The sequence below is a fragment of the Zootermopsis nevadensis genome, unplaced genomic scaffold, assembly GCF_977971745.1.
Source record: "Zootermopsis nevadensis isolate Lab colony 2312 unplaced genomic scaffold, Znev_1.0 Znev_ptg000040l, whole genome shotgun sequence".
In the NCBI taxonomy this organism is placed as follows: domain Eukaryota; kingdom Metazoa; phylum Arthropoda; class Insecta; order Blattodea; family Termopsidae; genus Zootermopsis; species Zootermopsis nevadensis.
This window is the reverse complement of record NW_028259172.1, coordinates 1,392,682-1,416,114: the sequence shown is the minus strand read 5'-3', so window position 1 is coordinate 1,416,114 and position 23,433 is coordinate 1,392,682. Positions and strand designations below refer to the sequence as shown.

The following is a 23,433-nucleotide window of genomic DNA, read 5'->3' as shown; positions in this document are numbered from 1 at the left end:
TGACGCTCAATTCTTCCATTTTTCAAGCGGTTATGTTTCGTTTCATACACAGTTCGATCGTCTCTCCTCTTTCCTTCCCAAAATTAATTTAAGAATGTTTAATTTGAAAATTTGTTTCCCCGTTTCAAGTCGCTGCTCACCTAACACGTAATAATAAAGCCCCTGCAGCAAACACAAATAGGAAAAAAAACGCCTGTCCACGTAAATGATCAAGCGGTTAACGCTGTTTAAGTAAATAATCCCCGTTTACACCGAGGATTATATCAAAGCCATCAATTTAAAATGTGTTACGGCACATGGACTTTAAAGGGTTAGTGACGCAGGCAAAAGTGATGTTTTCTCTTTTTTATTCCCAGCATTCGATTTTTATAATGTCGATATATGAACTCTGAACGACATAACTGCATTAACACTCGTCTGTTAGAGGTACAGGGTCCTTCTGTATGAGTCACAGGTCTGTAGACCGAACTGAGTTGCTATCTGGGACAACATCTGGAGGATTTCATCTTCCACCAACATCGTACGTCTTGGAATGAGGAAACGCTTACACATAGCAGTTGAATAGTGTAAAATTTATGAGAACTGTGTAGTTCTGGGAGAATTAAGTTAACTTCATGTACGATTTGAGGTTTTCACAGCGGTGAGTACGAAGATTGCTGTCTTCTGGGTTGTTGCGCTGAATCATCGCCCTGATGACGGAGGCAGTATGACCTCCGAAACGTTGGTTAACATCGACCAGACTACACAGCGCAACAACCCAGAAGACAGAAATCTTCATACTCATCGCCCTGATGACGGAGGCAGTATGACCTCTGAAACGTTGGTTAACATCGACCAGACTACACAGCGCAACAACCCAGAAGACAGAAATCTTCAGACTCGTCGCCCTGATGATGGAGGCAGTATGATCTCTGAAACGTTGGTAAACATCGACCAGACTACACAGCGCAACAACCCAGAAGACAGAAATCTTCAGACTCATCGCCCTGATGATGGAGGCAGTATGACCTCCGAAACGTTGGTTAACATCTACCAGACTACACAGCGCAACAACCCAGAAGACAGAAATCTTCATACTCATCGCCCTGATGACGGAGGCAGTATGACCTCCGAAACGTTGGTTAACATCTACCAGACTACACAGCGCAACAACCCAGAAGACAGAAATCTTCAAGTTAACTTCACATTTTTTATGAAATTTCATAATAAAATTAACATAATATTACATCTTTCAACTCCAACATTTGTTCATTTGCGCACTCGAAATGTAATTCAGTGTCGTTGTTTAAAACCTGCTTTAAACAAAGCAGTTGAGAGTAAATGCCATGTGACTGGGAACAAGCGTGTTCCGTTTCCTTTCACATTTGTCTTCCAGGTGATTCCCGTGGGTGTGGCTTAAGCCGGCGTGGGGTCTCGCCAGCGCCGAACGCCTCAGATGAAGTCGGTAACAGGCGATGATGACGAACGAAGCTAATGGCGCATTCGACGCAGCGACCTAAGACCATGAGTGGCTTCGGAGTGTCTTGTCTCTCTTGCATGAGCGCACTCTAAATCACCAGACGTTTCGCCGCCTGCAAGTCCTGGGTTCAGTTCCACCCAGTGCATTTCTTCGTGCTCCTTACTTCAGGTTTCTATTTCTGGTTGCGTCTTCATTGCAATTTCTATCCTTTAATATTTACGTTTTAATACGTACCGGATGGGAAGCGACTAACAACATCATTCCGTGAATTTAATCTGTTCTTTATTACACACTGAATTAAATTTTCTTTCATTACTGTCGTTCCAATTTATTATTATTATTATTATTATTCCATCCATTCGCCACTTTACAGGGCATTTACTTCCATGTACCCGAGACAAACCTTGCCCCTGAGGTACACAGCGCAGTGGCTATTTCCGAAATACATTTTGTTCTTAATACGTGTATAATTTTATTGCGAGGGATGACTGTATATTTTACGACAGCGTCTTTCGAATGATCTATGAAGATCCTAAAATCGCGGTCTTCTGAACTTCCCTGACGTCGTGTTCGCCCGGGATGTTGGGCCAAACATTTTCTGAGTGACCTGGAGACAGTTCCAGTTGCTCCTCTAATTATTGGGATCACTTTTGCTTTCACTTTTCACATTCGCTGTATTTCAAGATATTCTCAGCTTCCTTCTTAATTACATTATTTTTATTATTGATTATTGATTATGCAAATTCTCAGTCACTAAGGACATCAGAGCTTTTTCCTTCACTGAAGTCTTATTATTTTATACAACGCCTTAATCAGATAAAAGCTGAAGTGTGCCTTGGATGTACGGAACAATCTTACACTGACCGAGTCTAATAAATTATTCAGGGTTGATTTCAAAATTCGTGTCATTATCGGCCAATTTCATGTTTCACGTAATGACGTTTTGTCTTCAAGCTGTTGATACCGACACCGATCTTTGATTTCTTATTTCTTTAAGGGCAAAATAAAGTGTCATTCCGAGATGGGCGTTGTTAGTATTCGTGTACCTCCGATGTTAAAAACAAAAAATCTTTTCCATTTTCCATATATTTTAGTTTAATTCTGTTTTAATTTGTTTCGTTTGAATAATCTCCTTTAGTGTTGTGGATCTCAAACAATGTTTGCCTGTCATACACTTTTGCCGTTGGCAAACGCTCCAGTAAAGAACTTGTATTGATTTATTAATTCTACTACAAATTATAGTCCGAATGTGCTTAGGACTGCATTGGAGAGAGCGTTTATGGCGTGGAACCAAATGAATTAAATACAAGAACGGAAATATCCACAAAGGAGATAAGATATCATTTTAAGCGTTTAAAATGACTTAAAAGTGCTCTGATACAAGGGAGTTACTTAGTAATAAGTGGTGAAGAACGTAACAGCGCTATGAATTGTGAAATGTGTAACCCGGCAGCTGTTAGCACGCAAAGAGAAAGGTTAAAGCGGGACCTGGGACAAGATTTCGTGCAACAGAACGGGGCAGCGAAATCTGCAGGCTTCACAGAATATCCCACGTTGCTTAAGACCGACAGACAGACCGAAGGAGAGGGACAAAGGAGCAACTCGCAGCGAAAAATCTACATAAAGGAGAATCATCGGCTTTAGGTCATAAGATCTTTAATAGACAACACAAATGTCATCATACCGCCCCTTATACAGAGACGTAACACCATTAAAAATAAGGCCTAACATCTGAAATGTAATCATTCAAAAAGTTATCTGGGTCCGCGTTTAACAAGCGAGCTGTTTGCATTAAATTCCCGTGTCCAGGTCACGCACGCGTCCATCCTGTCAGCATCTGCGGTGTTCTGGACGTTTATTTCAATTAGCCAACACCACAAGCATCCCAGAAACAGCTACTTGGTTCATGAATCTGTTCGAATCTTGGCCGGATTACCACAGCCTCACAGAGTTTCCCCATTCTTTTCCTCAGTCTAGAAAACTGCATAAATGTTATTACTAATAGCACACGACCGTACCCTTCCAAGTCCTCATCTACTCTTATTATCTTACGCCAAGACAACGTCTGGTTTCAAAGCAACGTCGTTAAACATCTCAGAAACAGTCCAACGCTTCTGTTAAGCGTTTCTGTTCGTTAGTACCCAACATGCAACAGACGAGGATCTACGACAAAGGTTGAGAAATAAGCCGATTTCTTCACAAATTCATCTAATTTATAACTTGTGTTGGGCAAGGCCGTGGTCTAGGCAACACGGAGTTTTCCTCCGTGGCATCCCAACAATTACTCCATTCACACACAGAAGAAGGCAATGGCAAACCACTTCTGGATCATCTGCCAAGAACGTATATGAACAGGTCCCAGTCCGAGAAAAGGATGGAAGGATCCTGTTCATATGGACCTGTCGTCAGACAGAACACTAAATAATAATAATAATAGGACATTGTCCCCTGGTTGTATATTGATCAGCCTTAAGGCCTTCCATGCTATTCACGATATAACTCGCTGCAGTAGCAGAGCCCGTCCGCTGATACCAGATGCCGCCAATGCATATCCGTCCACCTCCTGCTTCACCAATATTAATCTCGAGGTTTTCCTCCGTCCTTCTCTGTGGTGGATCCGGGAATTTGAAGCTCCTTCATCCGATGCTCCACGCACTCCGCGCGCCCTCGTTCCTAGCAACACTGCCACGTCCTGAACGTACGACGCGGGCTGAAAGCCTCTGATAAATCACAAAGTTCCTCGTCACACAAAAGCTAGTCTCAAGACAGCGAAAGAAACTTCCCCGGACAGTATTGCCATTACGTTACCATGGAAACAGAGAAAAGTTCCACCTTTAAACCACACTGCAATTGAGAGAACATCATGTAACTTTTGCAGAGACTTCAGTCCACCGATAGTGTCCAATTCTTAGCAAGTGGGGCGCGTGTTCCTAAACGATATATATCGTAAGTAGCACGCTAAAGGTTAAAGATTGTGGAGCACAACTTTGATTCCCGTGCTAAGGCACCAACCACAACGCAAAGTAATTTCTCGGTCAATAAGAATTTTTCAGTTACATTTGAAGGATTGAAGTGGGTTTATTTCTTGGTTACGGGTGTCACTGGCTTCGGACACTCTGCTAAATGGGCCCGTTGGGTGCGGTTCGCCTTTCAGGGGTTCAAGAAGGAAGTTCAACTGCCCCAAGCTAAATCTGCAAAGAGACGCATCACGTGACCAAGAAGACAGATTTCATGGACAATGGTCAATTCTGGGGACAGGCTGTAGTTTTACGCACGGATTTATGAGTAAAGAACAGCAAAGCTCGGTCGGGAGCAGCGGGTCCCTCTCGGTGGTTAAAGTGGAATCATTTCCCCCCCCCCCGCTTAACTGAAATCGTGATAACCATTTTTAGAACAAGTTGCAGTCGTGGTTTCCAGTGAAGTTATTAGTTACGTCAAATTGGCCCATGCCGATTATAATTTATTTGTTAATAATTGTCTTCTTTGATAACGTCATATTAATACTTTCATATTTCGGGCTAATTTCACACTTCACATTTCATCTCCAGCATTTATGCAGAATCCATTCCCTTTGTGCTCCTGACGTGGTGCATTTCTCTACTGCCAAACATCCCACAACAGGTGTTTCTTCTTCACTTTAAAACATTAAGAAACTTAACGCATTCATGAAGACTACAATCAGTAACCTACTAACGCCGATGTACGCTATAAACATTTGCTCAGTTATAAGTATTCACTTAAAAAGGCACAACAATGCTATTAGAAGGTTAAAAATAACGACACGTCGAAATCTGACTGAAGAAGGAACGGAATTCAAGTATTCATGGGAATTTTATAGTTCAGAAAGGGCGTGGACGACATATAAGCTTCAAGCATCCGGAATTAAAGGTTCACAAGCCTGAAATACGACTGGTTGAACAAGAATGAGAAAGAATTACTGTTGATCAATTCACTCACCATAAATCTCGGCGGCTACTGAAGGTAATCCCGCTCTGCACTGCACATTGTTGAGAAATACTGAGGCAATTTGCGTGCGGGTTAACTTCTAATCACTCAATTAAAAAGTCACATTAGCACTAATAATGCAACGCCTATTCACAGACGCCACATTGAACAAAACACTGCTAGCCGCATACGACAACGCACTCTGCCGGTCTCTCCCAAGACACGAACAAGTGAAGTGCGGATCTCGCACGTGGAACCAAGAGGCTCGCTCGACAAGCGTTCTCCCACTACTGACGCGATCGACTCTGGATTCAGTGGCCCTGTGGACCTGCGCACTGACGATCGATGTTGCCAAGCAAGCAGCTGGTGTGTCAACAAACACACAGCATTAGAACTTTACCTTTCATACATTCACTTAACAACACTGGAATAAACTGATATAACTACTGGTAACAATCTCATTCAAGAATTGACACGAAGAACAGTGACGTATGTAAAATTACGATAAAATTTGAAACCCTGTGTTTTCCACCGTAATACGTTTGTACGCGAAACGTGGCGGTTCGTACATATTGGGGACCCTTCACCCTCCCCCCCCCCCCCCAAAGCTTCACTTCCTGTGGACAGAGACTGTATCTACTGGCCCCAGAACACTCCTGCTCGAGACGTGTTCTACAAACGCGTGTCAGTCTCTAATGTGCCTCATGTTATGAACTCTTCCTTACTACACGAAGACGAGTTGGCAGCTTGAAGTTCCGTCTGTCTTAGTCCTATTAATTATTGGGCAGAATGATGAGTTGTGGACAGAGAAGTTTCTTGTCTGCCGGAAATCGACACCCGATCGTCCACCAGTAGACATTTTCTCTACTAATTGTGTTAACTGAGATGATAGAAATGGTATGACACTTGAGATATACTACATACGACGCAGAGGTGTTCGTACATTACGATATTAAAAGCAAATTGTGTTTAAAGCGCCGGTTTGCGTTTAAACTCCGTTCATAAGCGAAACACATTTTGAATTATAGAGATTCGTTTCTCCCAGTGGGAATTTGACTGCATCAACTACCAGAGTTTGACTATTCGTACCCCAGAGCTTTGCGACCTAGAAACAGAGAATATGTGCGTAGTTATTTTCCCACGGTATAAACAGAGGAGTCTCGAAACATTTGTTCCGCGGGTCTTGCTTTCGAAACTCGTCATTACTGACAGCGAGTTTCGTGTTTTTACTCAGAACACCAAGTTGAATGCATCATTTCATTGACAATTTCAGGTGGATCTCTTCAAGAAGCTTTCGAAACTGATAGATGAGACTGCTAATTTATAAACATGTATTCTGTTGTTGACTTTACAATGCGATGGACTGTAACATTTAAAGAGAACCGCCTGAAGATGACCAGGTAAGGTCGAAACATGTGGTGGATTCTTAATAAACATTATTTTTCAGACAGTCAACCTAACTACGTATCTTATAGATCGTCGAAAATCCAGAAACTGCGGTGACCATGAAAATGAAAAATAATTCCGCTCTTTATGAAGTGGGAGTTTCAAGTTCTACCTACAGCCACTTCTAGCAGACCCGAGAGGTCGACTTTACTGGCTAGGAATTTGGAGGAACCCAACCAATATGATAACTAATATTCCGACACGTTCTTGTTTCAGATGATCTGTTAATGATGACACAAATGTAGACGTCTTTCAAGTTGCGAAATTATTCTCGATGGCGTGAGATTACATAACTTAGCTTCCCGAAGTGGTTAGCACTCCTGCTTCGTTCATTGGTGATCTCGGATTTAAATATCGGCCCGGAGACGAGGTATCCTGACTGGGTTTTTGTGGTTTTCCTCAGTCTCTCCAAGAAAATGCCGGAACGTCCACAATATTAATAACCAAATGATGTTAAAAGTTACGTAAAATTTATTGTACTCGTGATTTTATCACTGAAATTTTGCGTACACGAAATTAAATACCCGACATCAGGTTCTTGTAGTTGCCACAGACCTGGAAATATTCTAAGACATTTCTTGTTACTCAAAGTTGTAACTGTGACACTTTTTCAAATTTACTAAAACAAAAGACACAGGAAACAAATAATTTTAGGAGCTATTTGGCAAGCTACGCTACAGAAACGCTTCTTATTCCGAGCGAATAAAGCAGTTTTCATGTCGAATTAAATGACATTAACAAAAAATGTTTCAAACACAAGATACGCTTTATTATTCTTTTTTGTTCAAATTGGCAATTAAAACATGTAGCAAAGCGCTTAAAAAGTCCGCGTAGTTTTATCACAGTTAAGCTTAATTTTCAGAGTTACCTTGAATGGGACACATCACATATTGAAATTAAACAAAATTTTTGTTTTGAATCGTTTAATTCATTTGCAACTTACATTTATTGAATACAGGCTAGTGGTACGAGAAATAAGATACATATGGCTTTGAAATTATTTGAATACCTCTTGCAAATGTCAAATCTATACAAGTTTTCCCTTACGTGGTTGGTTTGTCCAAATCATTCACTAGTTCAAGTCTAAAGAATTTCTGAAGGTACGCACGTAAGAGTTCTAAATTTTCGTCACTTGTCTTGAAATCGCCCATCAGTACGAGCGGTCATTATAAGAGAGTCCAGGGTGTATATAGATGCTTGCCAAAATTATTTTATGATTGGGTACAGTTATCTTTGTTATGGCAATTTCTCCAATATGCCTCGAAATGTGGCAAGAGTTTGATTTCAACTGGGATACACGACCATTCTAAGTTGACTATGGAGATGTACACTGCTACGCCACCACCTCGCCCCTCGTTTCTTTCACAAAATTTGGATACAATGCGAGAGAAGTCTGCCATGTCGATAGAGTCTGGGTCTCAGTGAGAACGATAATGTCCGCCTTCGGTATTAACTCGACTGTCTGTAGGTCCCCCAGACTCTGTACGTTCAGATTGACTATGAGAATGTCGACATAGGGCGTGGAGGATCTCCCGGGAGGCTGTGCTGCCATTCGCAACATTCTTGATCGCATGTAAGGGAGTCGCGGTGAAATCAAGCACCCAGTCAAGGGATCGAGTTTGGGCAGAGGTGGGTCTGGGATCGGCGGATATACTAAACCGTTACTCCGACTCAACGCTGGAATCCGCACCTTACAGCTGTTACAGAGCTTGAAACCACTCACGTCCTCCGTAGGGAACTCTTCTCGCAGTACGCCAGTGATACTCCTATTGGTAGGCTTCAAATCATTTTTGAACCAAAGGCAGTCGAAAATGTCACATTTATGGCCAAAGTCGTCGTCTAAGAATGTTTTTTTAAAGTAGTTGTCGGCCCCGGTACAAGTCCAATTTTGGGCCCCAAGTGGGTCCGATGGGTCCGGGCCCGACATTTTCCGTGTCATTCTCTTTGGAATTTTGTGCTCTACGCATTCGTGCCCGATTTTTGTAATTGTGGTTGTACTTTGCCCTCAAATATCGCGACATTTTAAGAAAATCGGGAAATTTTAAAACTTTTTCAAATTCACAGCCTCGTATCTTTTTGAGTTTTTGAGATACAAACTTGGAGGCCAGGAGGAGTTGTAACATGTACACTCCACTTCAAAACAACACTTGGTTCACTCGGATCGCATAATTAGTCTCTGAGATATGATCCCATTTATGGACACGTGTCGAATCCGGAAAGTCGAAAATCGTGGGTTCATTTTGCGTGTGCGCAGTTCGCGACGTCCGGCCGCCACGAAGGTCGGAGCGGTACCGGCACAAACTTTCATCCTTCCTCTTTAAAACGAGACTAAGATGGTGGGGCTATGTCTATTTTCAGCCGAGTTATTAACGTTTGAAACCGCACCATTCTTTTGTGTAAACCCTTTATATTATTCATCGCCGTGATGACGGAGGCGGAAATCTTTATACTCACCGCTGTGAAAACCTCAATTCTTACATAGTACAGGTTTATTCATAAAAATGTTGGCTCCTTTACATTTACAGATAAGGCTTCCATAATTATAATATCGCGTTTCCGTTATGTATTTATAATTTATTTCCCCAAAATTGCATTGTAATTTTAAGAATACTGAATGAGACGATTAGGTTTCAAATATCCGCTTTATATGCGCTGGTAGGCAGTGGTAAAATATACCAAGTAACCAACTAACCAACTTGAAACAGAGGCAGATGAATCCAGTCCTCAATAATTTATCTATTTTCGTAATACCCATTTTAATATAAATCTTTGTCTCATCTATGCCTAGATCTTCCGAGTTGTCTGTTACCTTCAGACTTTCCAACCACAATTTAAAACATATTCTTATCTTTCCCACATAAGCTTCTTGATTTTATTACCCTAATATTACTTATTAAAAAGTAAAAATTATGTAGCCCTGCGTTACGCAGTTTTCTCATATCATAGTAGCATTCACCTTTCTCCTGTATCACGAGTCTAATTGAGCGGCAACTTCTCCGACTTCTCCGTACTGCATGTGGGCTAGTGGATGTCTTGCAGGGGAACCAAGTCTCTCAAGACGTAAGAGGATTTGAGGTTCTCACCGCGGAGAGAATGAAGATGGCTGTTATGCGGGACTGCGTCTGACAGTAAGTACCATACTGCGAAGGCTAGTTTGAGGGGGGCCGTGTTGAACCCGAGGGCCCAACTCCTGGAACTATTTTTGGGGAACCAATAATTAACAATACTTATCTAGAAATGAGAAATTACCATAATATATGCTCATATATGAATGTTATTGAAGTCTGCACATATTATTAAAGCGTTAATTTATGGAGCATCTTGTATTTGACACAACTTCTACCTGGAAAAACTTACATTTTACATTAGGGGCTTTTAAAAGCCAATAGCATTTGTGCCAATTGTACGTAAAACAGCAAACGAGATATGAATCGAATTTTCATTTCAAACCCTTTATTAGTAAAGAAAATAAGTGAACGAATTAACAATTAATTTCACGGTTCTAATTACAAGTCGTATTGGGCCTGAAGTGTCCCACGGACCGATATTTGGACAATACTGATCTCTACCTGTTGTTGATGTCAGTGTTCGTAGTTTTTTTTTAAATTCTGTTTCTGAATTAAAAAATTAATATGTCAGCGAAAGACGTTCTTAGACCTCATATGACCTCATTTCAATACTCGTATTTATTTGGCAGAATAAAACAGAATGGTGGAAGATGTTTTAAGGTAGCCTCTTCCCGACGACAGGCACATACTACGGAACTACGGATCGTATTACCCGTGGTGTGCAGGATGTGTTGGAAGCCAGGGGATCTCAAGGGAGAAATGTAGTGGGGTCATTGAAGGACCTTTAGCCGCCTCATACACGGGAGATTTCGTAATCTTTTTTTAACATTGCTAGGACCCCTTGGATGAATGATCAGCCCATCGCAAGGCCATTCTGGCATTTTTTATTGTTTTAATATTTTAAAATGGTTACATTTCGCGTAAGTTTTTAAACTGTTATCGTAGGCTGCGCGGTGTCGCCGTCACCCGTGGCCTGGGACTGAGGTCAATCTCCCATACGTCACAAGAAGCAGGTTTGCTTCAGGCGAGCCTTAATGAACCTCTCTTACCCGGTACGGAGAAAATAGTATTAATTTACTTGTAGAAGCTTTCAACGTCAAACAATTTCATTTGTGAAGATGAATTTAACTTTGTCTTTAAAAGCCTTTTTGCCCTTCCTCCAGTCACGAGTGGGTGCGTTTTAAACTCCGTTGTTCCAGTTATCGGGAACTGCCCGTGAAGGAGTTGGCAGTCGACAAGTTTCAGCCAAGACAAAACTACCCAGTTATAATTTACAAGGCACTGTTTACCAATTCCACCTATGCGAATGGTCTAAGCTAGAGAATGTTAGCTTCTTGGCTGGCTGATTCGTGGCACTTGTAGAATAATACTGGATTTCTATAACAATCCAAATTAGCTCAAATCATTATTTAAATTTTTACTTAAAAGTAATCGGAACTTTATTTAATAATTCCACAGATCTATCTGGCATTTAATCAAATATCCATATTCAATTTTAACGTCAATATCATAGCCGCTCATAAAATTTCACATGGGCAGCATGCAACGCGAGAGATGAATTTAAAACACCTTTTATGAATATATTTTAAATTGTATTGTGGGGACATAACTAGCGATGTTCAGCGCAGGAATGGGTTTTAAAAGTATATTAAGCTTGTATAGAGTGGACGGATCACGTTGTGAGCTGAACAGTATTTTTTTTTTCCTGACAGGTAAAACTAATATGAGTTAATTTATAAACCTTAAATCCTGGTAAGTATAAAATGCATCAGATTAGTGGTAAGTAATTATTTCGTGATTAGTTCAAGAACCTATATCAACTTAAATAGTGCTGAAACAGCGCCGATTTGGAAATTAGGTTGATTTTAGAGTTTCTATGAAAAACGATTTTATTCCAAAATGTTTTTGTAGTTAGTATTGTCATCTTTTACGTTAACCCTTCACGTATATGTAGATAATACTATTTCAGCAAAAAAAACGCATTAGTGAAGGGTAGGGGTTCATAAATGTTGGGTCGCGAGAACGTTTTCGTGGTTCGCGTTGCGAAATTCAAAGCATAATTTATTTTACATTATTAATAATTTAGTCAAGTAAATGTTACCAACGAATTTTATTTTTTTTCCGTATTTGTAAATGCACTTTTATTCACACAAAAATAAATAAAATATAACGCTGACGTATTTCCAAAAAAATATATAATTAATTTGTCCCTAATTGAAAAACTATGGGTCGCCAGGCAGAATAATTTTTATATGCTCGCTTGCAAACAATCACGCTTATGTATCGCTGGTCTAGAGCAGTGGTATTCAACCTGGGGTACGCGTACCCCCGGAGGTACGCGAAATTAAAAAAAAAACATATATATTATTTTATGTCAAACACTGAATAATCAGTAATGTAATTTATTTAATTTATTTTAGATGTAGATTATATGTTATGTATAACTTGAATTATACACCAACAACTTTGCGGGTACAAAGTTGAACAGAAATTATATCTAGGGGTACGAGAACAAAAAAGGTTGAATACTACTGGTCTAGAGGAATATGAGTGGTAAAATTTTCGTCTTCTTTCCTGTCTACGCTGCTGTACTTTTAAAATAAAAACATTTATATATTTTTGTCTTATATTTTGTATAAGTAACCACACACAACTGCATATAAATGCATTCATTTGAAATTGAATCGTAAAAAAAATTAATTTCAGATGTTGGGATGGTTTTTAAGGATTTTCCAAAAAAAAAAGTTTAATATTGGATTTACTATGTCGGTTTCCTCAGAAACCGCTCAGTTTTGAATAGTGGATTGGAATTTGAGAGACTGTTGTAGGTACAAAAAGTGTCTTGTCATACATGTGGAAAGACTTGAATAAAATCAGAAATACACTCAGCGAAACACGAATTACCGGTTGAACTAACTCTTCGCATGAATGAGATGACTCGGGATAAATGTAACGCGTATGCTCGAATGAATGATCAGAGTTTGGTTGGAGTCACTGACGAAGAAGGGGTAAGGCAGCCGGTCTCTGCTTCTTTAGAGAATCTGTCGAATCGTGTGGCTTCACGAGGTCGGATGTGGGGGGAATTGAATCCGGCCAACAGTCCGACCGTCGCCTGCGAAATCAGATCATCGGCCGAAGTCCCTAGGGCCCGCTCTGTCTGCTGCTTCTCAAAGCACTGACCTTCGCTCCTTATTCTATTTTCTTTCTTTTTACGACAGGAACAAAACGGAATGCGAGAATCATGACTTCAGCCGAACGCAGAAGCAGAGTCGCTACTGGTGTTATTTCCTCTGAACTAAAGCGGCCGGAGTGTGCCTCGATCTAGTGTCTGAGCTAAGAATGCGTCTACCTAAACCTCCATTATATGCAGATTACTAGTACTGAGGATAGTTGAGCTCGGCACGGCCTGGTCGGTGTATGGAACGGCCGGGTAGAAGCGTGGAGATGCGCGCGCACCTTGCTTTTCACCCCCCACCCCCCGCGCCCTGGCGCTACTACTCGTTTGAATGTCGAGGTTCTTTGTTAAACACTTGGTATAAAGTTACCTTTCGCCTTTACCACTACTAGTATTGTAATGAAGTCGCAACACTTGCAAGGTTGGCAGTATGCTGAAGTACCGATCCACTACACCTGTCCACTTACACTGCGATTCGAGCACTCTCTGTTGACAGATAAAGGAACGTAATATGAAGCGTTCTGTTTGACTGCTCGTCCAAAGGTCAGTGTTACTCATCGATACTTTTAACGACTGTCGTTTGTTTTATAGTGTGTCTTTAAAGCGCTTAGCTGCTAATTTGCGTGTGATACGAACCTCAACCAGTTCAACCCATTCAGAAGTTCTAAAAGATATTCTGTATCATTATTTTATATACCGGTCTTGGTCTTACAAATGGTTTGTTTGGAAGATATTTTCCTCTCAAAGCAAAGTATTTCTGCCCAGTGCTCTGAATGTCAGTAACTACGACTCTCTTAAGGGGGATTAACGAGATTCCCACTGTCCCTATCTACATTTAAAATTGCCAAAATTAATAAAATGACTTAAATTTGGATGAAGTAAGGCGCACTAAAATATCATCTAATCACACCTCCTTCGTTTATATAAACCATATTAATATGCCAAATACTGGTTTACCCTTCATCTCAAGATTCAGCCCGTTCGGCAATTGAACCACGGACACGGACTGCTGGAGAACGGATCACAACACAACACTGTAGAAAACAAATGACGAACAGCAGCCGGCGCATGCGCACAACAAAATGCTTCACGAGCGAGCAATGGTCTGAGAAAGTGAGACGAGCAAAATGCTTTCTGCTTCATTCTGCTCGATCGGTCCTATCTTTAACAATACGAAAGCACGTTTCAGCAAAAGCGCTTTTGCCAAAAGCAACGCATATATTCGACCTCGGTCGAGACTTTTCCAGCGTTTCGGCAAATACTGTAGTTGCCATCTTCATAACGTATTATGGGCGATAAATCAGGCAGGAGGCGGTTACTGAAGGAACAAGGCAGAAGGGTGTTTATCCAGTCGGGTCAAGGAAAACAGGCGATGGACATTTCTTAGCGACGACGTGACGAAGAACGTTTAGCCGAACTCGTTTATTCAAAGATCTGCAACATTTTATCAACTACACAAGCAAAAACTACGATGTACGTCGAACATGAGACACGATTTGAAAAAAAAAAACATCCTTTTAAATGAATTCTGTTTCTCTCGCATATTTTATTTATTTAGTGTTCTGTCTGACGACAGGTCCATATGAACAGGATCCTTCGATCCTTTTCTCGGACTGGGACCTGTTCATATACGTTCTTGGCAGATGATCCAGAAGTGGTTTGCCATTGCCTTCTTCTGTGTGTGAATGGAGTAATTGTTGGGATGCCACGGAGAAACCGGGGAAGCCCCCGGAGGAAGCCCCCGTGTTGCCTAGACCACGGCCTTGCCCAACACAAGTTATAAATTCGGACACCGCCGGAAATCGAACCCGAGACCCCAGGATTACAAGGCCAGCGTTCTAACCGCTAGGCCACCGTGGCGGGTCTCTCGCGTAAGCCTAATTAATCTTATTCTGCAGATAAGATATTATCACCACCTCGAACACAGCCCCTACGTATCACGACTGCAATCACCAAGTTCCAGTCATCATTCCGTAAGCATCATCGAATCGCGTGTTTGTATTTTCATTACGATCTCATAATAGCCTAATGCCCTTTCAAAATTCAACGCAGTTGTTCACACGAAACTTGTAAACCAGGGGTGGCCAACCCAAATGATCTTTCGGGCCACTTTGGAAATGCATCATAACTCCGCGGGCCACATATAAAATTATATATCCCCATATTAGATTTAGATACACTATAGACATTTTTTTTGGAGGTGTAAGTTGAACCAAAAGCGCTAACAACTTTTTGTGCCAGATTTCTCAAATTGGAAAATTTCTCTTTTGTGACGTAAGTGTTATAAAAATCTATTTTTGATTCTGATGTTTCAAAAATGTGTTTTAATTCAATATTGCACTGTAAGTCAACAAGGCAATATCTGCCATATATTCACAAGAATATTATTTTAAAATCAAAGTTAATTTTTTCTCATAATTTCGACAGATTATTTTTGAATATATGGATGCACAAATAATGTATTTTTTTAATACATTGATTTTCACTACTTTGGCCATTATAAAATAAATATATTTTGTAAAAGTGTGATGAATCTCGCTGGCCGGAAAAATGTTCAAGGCGGGCCACATGCGGCCCGCGGGTTGGCCACCCCTGTTGTAAACATTCTCAGAATTCACGTGCCTTGCTATCAAGGCTCGTAATCTTACTCAATATTTCGCACGAGTACACAAGACTGGAAACACCGACTTCATGAATCCACCGGATCAATTAATTCATTAGACCTTATATTTCAGCTAATGGTATGGTACGATCCAATCAGCCTGAATTTTTCTGTTTCATTATATTTATTCGTTCACGTATATTCAAAATGATGGCGATAAAAAGAAACGATTTTGGGAGCAACACTCATACCCTAAAGATGGAGGAGGTATGTTCCATCGAAATTCTGCCAACAACCAGTGGGCGATTACCAAAAACCAGGCCTGCAACACCAAACTTCCTTTTGCTAATGCATCTCACAAGGGAATGGTTAGGTCGGTCATGCCGAGACCTCACCTGAAATGTTGCTCGTCTACAGAGACCGTCTAGTAATGATTGTACATAAAATTTAAGCTGCTGATGCGCTGTGCAAGGGTGCGAAAAAATTGCTCAAAGTTGGTACGTATATTTAAAATTCGCTCCGCCGCGCATGCGCGAGACAGCGGCGCGCCATTCACCGGTACATTGCAGCTGAGCTCGAGGAGAAAGGTTGAAGGCAGGGAAATACTCCAGAAATCTCTCTCTCTCTCTCTCTCTCTCTCTCTCTCTCTCGCGCGTAGTTAAAAGTATATAATACGCAGGTGTTTTATATGCTGCTTTGTGGAAACAATGTCAGAATGCTGTTAGCGAATGAATCCTTGAATGATATTTAAGAATCCAGTCCTTACCGCGAAGAAAACACAACTCTTCACCATTACAGAGATCAACTGGTTAACGCTGTTTAAGGAATCGTTTCTTCTCTCCGTGTTTCCAGAGACAGCGTTATGTTAATCTCTCACTGAAAAATACTTTTAACCCTTCAATTCCCAGTGGTAACTATATGTACCACGTAATTTAAAAATCAGTAACGCTACAATTTGTATTTATGGCTCTCACAATAAATATCGATTACTTCCTTAAACAGCGTTAACCAGTTGATATTTCTAATGGTGGCGTGTCGTGTTTTCTTCGCGGTACGGACCGAAATAATAAATAACATTTAAACAGGTTTCGGGCTTCAAGGGACAAAACATAAGATACAACGCAACTGCAATCATCGTCGTTATAATGTTTTTGTTTCTTGGTTTATTTAAAGACGCTGCTTCAACTGTATTTGCTAAATGCCGTCTGGCGGCTAGCCTACGTGTCAGGATGACGAAACGTTTTCTCACCAGACGCTCAACGCGACAATAAAAGTTTCCTGGCTAAATAACAGAATAAACCTTCACAGGCCAGTGGTAACTATGTATACCACCTGCTTTAAAACTCATAATCATATGTGTCTCCCGCAGGAGTGGAATATGGAATTCACACAAACTGCTTTCCAGTACGAGCATTACGATATCAGTTGCTTAATTGCATTTTGTAACCAATTATTACGGTTTTCAAATGAATAAGGATGAACTGAAAGGAACATGTAGCACGCATGAGAAAACTGAGCGATTCGTACTACATTTTTGTAGTCGGATAATGTGAAAGGAACAGAGAACACGAATACATGGGACGATAACATTAAAGTACATCTCATGTAAATAGAATTTGATGGAGCAAACACGCGTTGTCTCGGCAACTATATGATTCCTTTCTTACCTCAAAGTAAACACAAGGCGTCACCATTACGAACATCGAGTAGTTGGTCTGACGTCACAGACGGACGGACCTTACGCAAAGGACAAGGCTCTCAGCCCATCCGATGTTATAGCGGTCCCAGGGCAGAGACACGCCGGAAACTTATCCAACTACGGTTAGCGTTGAACAAGTCCCGGGTTCGATCAAATCCGCTGCCACTTATTTCAAACTGGCGTCTGAACACGCAGGAGGACATGATAATGAGTCCAGGGGGATATCCTTAACTTCCTGATCTTGCTGTTAGCTCCTTATCCCTTTGAAGCCGAAGATCGTCTGAATATTATTTATGAATTCAGTCCGTACCGCGAAGAAAACACTACACCTCACCATTACGAAAATCAGCTGGTTAACCCTTTGAAGCCGAAGCTCGTCTGAATATTATTTACGAATCCAGACCGTACCGCGAAGAAAACACTTCACTTAACCATTAGAAGTCGAATCAGGCGGTACCACATAAGATTTAACAAAAGAACATCCCGGTCGAAGCCTTAAGACAGACCCTCTTCCACGCAGTGACTGAGTATCAGTACGATGATCCCACTCTCAGAATTGAACCAAAAATCCTGTGTGAATCTCGGATGACGCAAACAGCTTAGTGGCACCAAAACCTAAAATCGGCGTAAACTGATCAAACGACAATTAGAAGAACCACGGCTTTGACCAGATCAAGAGGGCGACTTGGCCGTACAAAAGACACGAGCCCCGTTTCACCTGCCCCTCGAAACTAAATAAACCCGGACTTGGAAAGCAGAACGAAGTGTGTCTTGCGTAGAATGAAAAGATATTGTATTCCCCCGGACCTGGAACAGTTTCATGGATCCGAAACGGAAATTTTCCTTCAAATTATCTTATGCTGACTGCCAGCAAAAATATCTCCGCATCCTCAGGACAAAGCTATAGGACGACAATCTCAAATCCGACTACTTTGCAGTTCGTTCGAGATGTCACGAGTGAAAAATTAACATTCTAATAAGAATCAGACTTTCATAACAAAGAATATTGTTTTAAAATCGTCGCATTACCCAACATCTCCCATGACGCCGATCGTAGTTCCTGATTTTCACACAGGCTGTGCATTTTATGAAGTCTTCGTCGCAATAACTCGCTTGAGGAATCCAATACACGAAACCAAGTTCGTGTTAAATGTCAAGTTTAAGTCCCATAATTCTTGCGGTTCACGGTTCTAATCCCGATGTCAGCAACGGAGAATCTATTCTCATGTTTCCCGATCCGTTCTTATAAAATTTCGCTGCAAAACACAAATCCACGTACCAGTTCGTATTTTCATCTGGCTCAGGGTATGGCACGGTGGCGGACTTTTGTAAACACGTAATGAACGTTCCGGTTCACAAGAACGAAGAGGATTTGTTGACAAATTAAGCATATTTTAGTTTTTGAATTACGAATCTGACCCATCGAATTACTTATTACTCTTACGGTAAGGATAATCGGCGACTGTGCCGGCTCTACGGCCTTTTTCGGTACGCGTGATTCCTTCCCCAGTTGAAAGGTTAACTTGTAGGTACTAAAGGGACAGTCACCAAATATTCGTACTAAATTATTATCAATGGTTACTACTGTAAGTTTGCCCAGCAGGAGTCAGTGATATTTGATGGACACAGACCAGGGGCGCACAAAATTCAGAAAAACGAACAAGTGCCGCTATGTCTGGCAAATTCTGGTCAGCCAGCGATACGAAGCCACGGAACAAAGCTTACACCGAGTAGCTAATTTGCCTTCCACCGAGCTCATATATAAGCAACGTCGTGTTACAAAATCACGCTCGTCTCTTGTCCCCCTCTTCAGACCTTGTCTCAACATTCCAGCTCCGTACACATCTTGAACAAACACAGCATCACGCTCCTTTAAAAATTCTCTAAAGTTTTCAAAGTAAAAAGTTGAAATAAAGCCTCAGAATTATGACCACAAATTTTCCTAATAAGAAAAACCCACCGTCATTAACCATTTGAAGCCGAAGATCGTCTGAATATTATTTATGAATTCAGTCCGTACCGCGAAAAAAACACTTCACCTCACCATTACGAAAATCAGCTGGTTAACCCTTTGAAGCCGAAGCTCGTCTGAATATTATTTACGAATCCAGACCGTACCGCGAAGAAAACACTTCACTTAACCATTAGAAGTCGAATCAGGCGGTACCACGTAAGATTTAACAAAAGAACATCCCGGTCGAAGCCTTAAACACAACAAAGAACAGATCAACTCATAGGCCCGCCTCCATAGTAGAAACTGTAACGCGCGTTGTCAGAGAGACGGAGGAGAACGCTCGACAACTGAAGCTTCACTTAGCTGAATCTCTCGCCTTTTAAATATCTTTAAATTGTTGTCTGTCCTGAGTCAGACGCTGCGACAATGGTCGACCTGTGTTGGGAAAGACAACTACGGTTATATTTCCCCCGAGCTTTGAATCGAAGACCTCCCGAAAACTTCGAACCAAGCCCATAATCTTAAAAGATGACGTCGGAGGACTGAAGCTCTCGGGCTGCAGTCCGGAATACGTACACCCCCTGTCCACGAAGTCGAAAGACGTGGGCAATACTTCATAACAACCCCCGATAGCATGACTGCGCTTCGGGTCTTTTAAATAATACAAAATGAGTAATTACTTCCATATTGTGGGATTAAATGAGAATGATTACAATTAATTACACTTAATTCCCCTTTAAATCACTGTCTGATACGCGATTACGTACAGAACACGCACGATTTCAATAGGAAGGGACAAAGGCTGATTTTGCACGCATCTAACGACACACCATAAATATAAATCGGCTTCACGAATTACCACTGACCTCTTATGGTGAAATGTACATGTAAACTAGTCTTCAAGAAGACATTTTTAGAAACTAAATATCAAATTCCAACAGTCTGTACTTTTAGCCCAGACCCAGGGCAAAACGTTTACCAATTATAACAGAACATGGAATCTTATCAATGTGAGATGATAATGTTGCGTCATTATTGTGTTGAATATATACTTGCTCAATTTTATCAGTCAAACCACAATAAAATATTATTATTAAATGTTAAAATATTAAAATATTATTACAATTAACATTTAAAATATATTAAAATATATTGGACATCTGACGAAGGATTGCACTTAGAATATTACATTTGAGTTTATATAGATCATGCACCTGAAGATGGTTCATTTAGAACTGAAACATGTAGTTTAAAAGATGATTCTCTAATGTAAATCGAACTTTTCGATAGAGAGCATCATTTTAATATATTTTAAATATTTAAATGTTAATTGTAATAATATTTTAACCCTTTGAAACCGAAGCTCGTCTTCATAATATTTACGAATCCAGACCGTACCGCGAAGAAAACACTTCACTTAACCATTAGAAGTCGAATCAGGCGGTACCACATAAGATTTATCAAAAGAACATCCCGGTCGAAGCCTTAAAATATTTTAACATTTAATAATAATAGTTTATTGTGATTTGACTGATAAAATTGAGCAAGTATCTTATCAATGTGATTAACAACGCACAGGGAAGTTTTATAGAAAATGGGGCAACATAACACAGCACCTTCCTATTAACAGAAATCTATGAACTCATTTAAATAATAAAGTTAGAAATTAACGTCTTCGTATGAAAGTCTGACAACGCTGAACTCAACCTCTTCAAGCACGCTGTTGTCTGAGCACAGACCTGCCGTGTCATTGGCTGTATTTGGTATCCAAGCCACTACGTAAAAACACTTAGTATATTAACAATTAGTATAAATTATGACTTACTTTCAGAATCTTCACTGGATCTCGGTTTCAGTAAACTGATCACTGCCAACGTTGATAAACTGCAGACGTAAAACAGTAAGAGAAACGCGAGGAAACACTTTCCCACACAAACTCTGTCAAGACGCCATTACTCACTGCAGACGCGTACCAACATGACAGTCCAAATGACGCGAGATTTATACATTCGCTTAGTAAACAGGTCACGTTATTATACTCTATTTTCCTTAACACATATTTTAACGTTTATAAAATCGATATTTAAACGACAGACAGAATTTAGGTAGTTCATTCGATTCTCAATAAACCAGCTTTTTATTCCAATTTTTGTGATATAAATAAGCTGAACATTCTTGGAGGCAGGAACCGAATTTTCTGTATTTTCGAACTCAAAAAAAAAAAAATTCAACTGCAATTTCAAAACTGATATTAGTGGCACTGGTGTTTTATTACAATTTAACTTTAAACACGACTGTTCACGATTCTTAGTCTCATAACAGATAAAATATATTTTCGTTAAATCCATCTTTGTTTTCGTTGTCATCAAATACTATGAGGGTGGTGGAATCGATAAATACTGAGATGGACAGGACTTGTAGCACGCATATAGAATTTTAGTCACAAAACCTGATGGAAAGAGATCACTTGAGAGACATTGGTGTAGATGGGAGGACAATGCCACGAAAATGTTGGGGTGTACGTGTGTGAAATATTTTCACTACTATTGGATAACATCTGATGATGATAATATTCATATTGTGAGTAGCGTTTGGTCTTTACGTACTCCACACTCGTCAGAGGATCTCAGACGGTCTCCCTGTCAGCTACATAATCCATGTCGTACTCGCTGATGACAGTTTGTATTGCAGAATGTGGCAACACTTCGTACCTTTCTGATACCTCCGTTCCCACAGACTGCTACGGACGCCTAGTGGTAGTTCGAGTTACTAATTTCAGTTTCTCACGGATCGAACAGCAGGTGGACTTGCGAAAACTGAAGAATGTTTTCCTTCGAATTTCTATGTCATTCTTAAACAATCTTTGAGAAGAGACGCACATTTTCTGGCATCGTACGAATCCAAGGCCCCTGTTGATGGGAATTAAACTCTTTTATGTTTAACTGTAATACAGTTTATCGCAGCATCAACTTTTAAAATCGCATAAGGAAGTTTTTTTTACAAAACTCGATTTAAACCTGGAAACATCCGTCGTCCTTTCGTGTGCGAAGAGCTTAAGGCTTTGACCGGGATGTTCTTTTGTTAAATCTTATGTGGTACCGCCTGATTCGACTTCTAATGGTTAAGTGAAGTGTTTTCTTCGCGGTTCGGTCTGGATTCGTAAATATTATGAAGACGATCTTCGGCTTCAAAGGGTTAACCAGCTGATTTTCGTAATGCTGAGGTGTAGTGTTTTCTTCGCGGTACGGACTGAATTCATAAATAATATTCAGACGAGCTTTATAAATGGAATAAATATAGTAAGAGCCACTTACAGACGAGTGCGTCTTTGTGAACACTAACGGAGGCATAAGACACAGCACGAAGTCTCAAAAGAAGGAAACGAGGAGGACTGGTTAGCATCCCTGATCCGTATTCGGGACGCTCCGGCTTTAAATCTCGACTCAAGGCCGGCAATCATAAAAAAGTTTAAGCACGGAGAGGCACTCGGTTAATCATATTTCCTTTCTAGTTCATTATTCATTAATAAACGTAACATTAGAAGATCTTAGCTACTAACAGCGTCATTTAATAAACCACAAATAGATAAACTGCTCACATAACCGACAAACCAGTCAAATTCGTTTATTTTATTTTATGGAATTTTCAATGTTCATCGCCGTGCTAACAACAATAACGAGCCACATAAATCCGGTCCACCCACACAATCGCGTTCTATTTATTTAAGACCAACTGGTGGTCACTAGCTTTCAGGTTTCCTGAAGAAAATTTTGCAAGCATTTGTCACTTCCTCGTTCACGCGTGTCTTGTCCCTAGGCTCGAATACTTGAAATTACGACTGAGGCGACTGGATTTTGCTGGCTCGGGACAAGGACTGGCGAGGGCTTTGGTCAATTCGGTGATGAACATTCCGGTTCCCTAAGCCACGTAGTTAATTAATTATTTTAGAGTTTTCCGTTCTGCCTGACAGAGATCAAGTGTCCCTCCGACACAAACTAGAAAGTAATAAATAAGCTACGAATGTTTCACGACGACCTAATGCAATTAAGTATTTTCGGGAGATCCGTTATGTCGGTATGATTACT

At 40.5% G+C, this 23,433-nt stretch overlaps 1 protein-coding gene and 1 long non-coding RNA gene across 2 annotated transcripts in view; both read right to left on the bottom strand.

Moving 5' to 3' along the window:
• Nucleotides 1–23,433, bottom strand: part of LOC110836945 (protocadherin Fat 3-like) — a 251,388-nt gene that overhangs the window by 126,361 nt on the left and 101,594 nt on the right. The gene's annotated exons all lie outside the window — the stretch shown is intronic.
• Nucleotides 4,196–14,837, bottom strand: LOC147871764 (uncharacterized). Its single transcript, XR_015538367.1, has 3 exons — nt 13,477–14,837; nt 5,417–5,767; nt 4,196–4,650 (listed from the first exon to the last, which is right to left on the bottom strand). It is a non-coding gene; the product is annotated as an uncharacterized LOC147871764 (long non-coding RNA).